We start from the raw sequence: 4,422 nt of genomic DNA, 5'->3' as shown, positions 1-4,422 counted from the left end.
GCGTGTGTGCCCCTATCTGTTTAAACACACGCAAACTAAACACGTAACGCATTATACAGTCCATGGCAATGTACATTAACAGGGGACCACATGCATATTAGGAACCCAAGTCGATAAAGATAATGTATACAATACTGGTAAGAAACGATGTGTGTTAATGTATTTAAAATATTATTAAATTTGACCAACAGTTGGGGCCACAGGACCGCATATCATATGTGTGTTGTTTTCTTTGCCGAAATTTACATGCATTTCGGAAGATGCAGAAGAAAACGCTATTCCATGTGTGAATTAGGCCCTATTATTTGGCCATAAACTGAGCCATTTGAAGTTTGAAATTCATGTGGCCATGCATCTCACCAGAGGCTGCAAACGCGCTGTCAAAATATCAACTTGTCAGGTTCAAATGCGCTCATGGCTCTTAAAGGGGATGGGAGATGGCACTCTCATTAGTTTATTGGACGTTACGCCCAAACCACACCTACGGGTAATTAAGCTACTTCAGGGCAACCCGAAAAGGGTCATTTATCCGCCGGTATTATAGTAACAGCGGCAGAGACCCCCCCACAAAGCTACTTCCGTTTAGCGCTTCTTAATTGCGTTTCAGACAGTTAAAATAGGCCCCATAATGTATTTATTTTGTTTTTCAATATTTTTATCAAATCCTAAATACAGTAAAGTGACATCGATTGCATGTTGTAATGTTCAAAAGTTCTGCATTCCAAGCCTATACAGATACATCTGTAAATGACCCATATAATTTTGTTTTATCATATTTTATATTATTGAGATTGGTTTATAGTGCCTTGGATATCACATTTGTTCATTCAAATTTGTATGGTGCCCTAAATATGTTTCTGATTAATATTCATAGCGAATTTTACTTGCACCTTGTTGTGTGACCTTTATTTTGAAAGGCCACAGAGACGTTTACCTGCCGTCTCTCGGTGCGCGACTCAGACGGAAAGGAAGGTTTAAGAGGTGAACACGTTTGTTCATGCTTAGAACTGTTCACAAAACATATGAAGCATTGTTCATCCTTTTAATAGCACCTAGCTGGAAGGCGAACAGGTATGTGTGTTGATAAACTGTGGAATTAAGTTCTGTTTTTTTTGTTTTTGATATATGTGTAAGAGTATGCATTTTTGGAGTTAGCTAATGCTAGCTAGTGCTATTCACCTCGTGGTGGTAGCTAGCTGTGGGGAAAGCATGGTCATATTACGAGTGCATGATTGTGCCTTTTTATTTGCTTTCAGCTCTTACGGTGTATCTGTGGTGTGGATGTGTGAAAATAAATGGTTGATACCGCACCATGGGCCATCAGTCATCTTTATGGAGTGCATCGCTAATTAAAGTCTGAATAAAGTCCAGCTGTGAATGCAACAACATCAAATGGAATACACACCTAACAGTAACAACATTCATATATGTGTGGTATCTTCAGCAGTTGTGTCTGTACAGGCTTACTGTCATACTTAAAGGAACAGACCCCTTATTAGTGATAAGTGCTACAGCTGTGTTCACCCTACAGGTAAGAGGAAGAAGACATTGGAAGTGCAGAGGAATGCCTTGAGTAGCAATATGATAACACTGTGTGTATCCCTGATTGTCTTTTGAAACGTTTCAGGGGTTTCCCCTCGTAGTTGATTGAAGTTCCTCAGGATGTAATAAATAAGGGGTCGCGGCCGTGCCATGTAACCCTTTGTTTCCCGAAGCTCCCCAGAGGGTTGATGAACAGGCCCAAACCAAAGGAAGATAACACAGGAACAGATAGAGAGAACAGATTACATCACCAACCACAAAGGTTTACATTTTGGATGACCCTGAAGGAGAGCAGGATGGCAAGAACATACACGGAATAGTAAGCAAAACCTAAGTTCATAAAGAAAAACAACAACATGTAGATTTTCCATCACAGTGTGTGTGTGTGTGTGTGTGTGTGTGTCCCTGCTGAGAGACTTGACTAGGACTCCCTGCTGATAGACTGGACTTACACAAGACTCTCTTCAGAGACTGGAAAGAAAACATTTGGTCAGATTTGAGCTTTGATAAAATCATTGTAGGCATTTTTTGTTTGTCGCATTGTTATTCAAAACAACAACGCAACTTTAAACGTATTGCTGCTTTTGCAGGGATATAGAATGATTTGAACTTTTTACTATCAAGCTTGAGACTTTAATTTCAAGCCCAAGACTTAAAAACAGCCATTGAGTAAAGAAGACTAAAGTAAAGGAGTAAAGAAGTTTGTTGTTTTTTTTGCAGGTACAGAGTATCTGTTGTGTGGGATGGATGGCGTAATGTGCTTCTCATTGACTTTGGTGGAAAAGCAACATGTCTGAACACATTCAAACTTCTCTCACACCACACCTTTTGGCTTCAATGTGACAATAGGGCATTTTAGTTTGCCAATAGCAAAAGCAAACACTTTTGAGGTCAACCAACTGGTGAGCATTAAGCATTTTAGTTTTGTCTGTTTTGTCTATTTTTATTTGAGCATTGCAAATGAGCATAGCCAGTTAAATGGATAGATACGACTAAGAAGACTGTATTTTATACACTGTGTGTATCCCTGATTGTCTTTTGAAACATTTCAGGGGTTTCCCCCCGTAAGTCGTTGCAGCAGAGTAAAATCACTATTCTATTTCCTGCTCAACTGCAGAGGCAGAAAAAACATATGGAACCAAGTACAACCATGATCTTGTTAATCCAATCTAAGGCAACATTTGTACCAGTTGTCTTGACAACGGGCATCATTGTGCAAACATAACTTGTTTAAAACGTTATGTTTTTAAACACGTCGACAAACTAAAAAGTAACACGTTCTGTCTATAGACTGTAGATATTGCGATAAAATAAGGGAAGAGACAATTTCTCACCTCGACAAGCAACGGCGAGTCGTTCATTTAGTCATATAAAAACGGTTAAATTCAAACATCGCACAGACCGGCATATCAACACAGAAGTCACGTGATTCTTAAAGAGACAGTGTCCCTAAAACACAGATCGAAAACATATCAATAACACAGTATGGTGAATTATGTCTATAGAGTCCACCACAAGACTACACTTTGTTGCTCAAACTTAATATTACCCTCCTCCTTGAGCCTCCCCAAATGGCGATATTGATATCCCCCCTTCCCCTGCGGCCTGTTTTAGTTGTTTTATTATTCTTATGTTTTGTGTGTATGCTATGTGTGACTGTAAGCTACTGCTGCCTGTCTTGGCCAGGACACTGGAAGAGATGTTTAATCACAATGATGATTATTATTTTTCAACTAACCAATAGTAGTTGCCTTGCATTTTAAAATGTCAATGCACTTTTCATCCCTGAGTAACAGTAAAAGCTATTCAATAATTGATTTGCATGCATAGTATACTACACTTTCCATTGAATAATTACCCTTGTTACCATAAATTGTCAAATGTTATGATGTAATCAAATGCTCACACACTAGCTGCTTACAGACACACGTGTATGTCCTGATATTCTCCTGATGTGCCGTTGTGTGAACATTTGTACCCTGAAAATCTGCTGAATAATACTACCCCTGAGGTAGTATTTTCTCTGTAAGAAATGTAAATTACCTTATATGTGAATGAGGAGTAGAAAGTTGGTATTTTTCACACCACTTCAGTGGGCTTGTTGATGACGGTTCTGCATGTCATTGAGTGGCCCCCTAAATGATAATCAGCCTGTTGCCTTTTGATGGCTGAATGGTTGAAAATATTAAAATGTTGGCACTGCTTTTAAGAGTCATTTGTTGGTAAACGAATGTTATACGTTGAAATTATAGGCAAAATGTTATTATATTATGCGGTCAGAAATTTGTTAGATTATCGACTGGGGTTTCCACATTATTGCTATGGGTTTAATTACAACTAGAGGTTGAGCGCATGCAACGCCTGCGAAAACTCTAGTATTTTTTAAAACCATATACCCTCAATTTGTCATTCAACATGAACTGTGGCATTTTCCATTTAAAAGTCTTCTCTAAATCTTGTGAAAATCATATGGTGTAAGGAGGAGGCCTTTGTTTGGGTGAAGTGTCTGGCTGATCCCTGTTTATTACAGCTGATTTTATGGATGTTCTTGATTTCAGCTACTTGGATCAGAGAAAAAAACGAATTGTTCATCAATTCCTTTGAAATTTAGGAGAAATGGGGTGAGAGAAACTGCTTTATGAATGGTAACGGCAGTGTCCCCGTTTTAGTTTTTCAAAGAAAAAAACACTACATGATTTGGAGGTTTTTACGCCTCTGAACCGAAAATGTCCCCGGATTTTGTCTCAGAAATCTGGTCACCTTATATTGTGGCCCCCATCATGTTGTTGATCTCTAAACGGACCCTATAGCAAAACTCATTGAAGACCCCTGCTCTATAAGCTGACTCTGGGGAATTTGATCAGGAAACATTGGAAACAG

General features: G+C 38.8%; 1 long non-coding RNA gene across 1 annotated transcript; it reads left to right on the top strand.

The window, feature by feature from the left end:
• The first annotated feature begins 939 nt into the window (after positions 1-939).
• LOC307081028 lies at positions 940-3,443 on the top strand. The gene is made up of 3 exons (XR_013812115.1): positions 940-1,071; positions 1,257-1,861; positions 2,263-3,443. It is a non-coding gene; the product is annotated as an uncharacterized lncRNA (long non-coding RNA).
• The last annotated feature ends 979 nt before the right edge of the window (positions 3,444-4,422 follow it).

Source organism: Pollachius pollachius (genome assembly GCF_949987615.1).
Source record: "Pollachius pollachius genome assembly, chromosome: 9".
NCBI lineage: Eukaryota > Metazoa > Chordata > Actinopteri > Gadiformes > Gadidae > Pollachius > Pollachius pollachius.
Note: the sequence above shows the minus strand (reverse complement) of the source record. Positions and strands in the feature narration are given on the sequence as shown.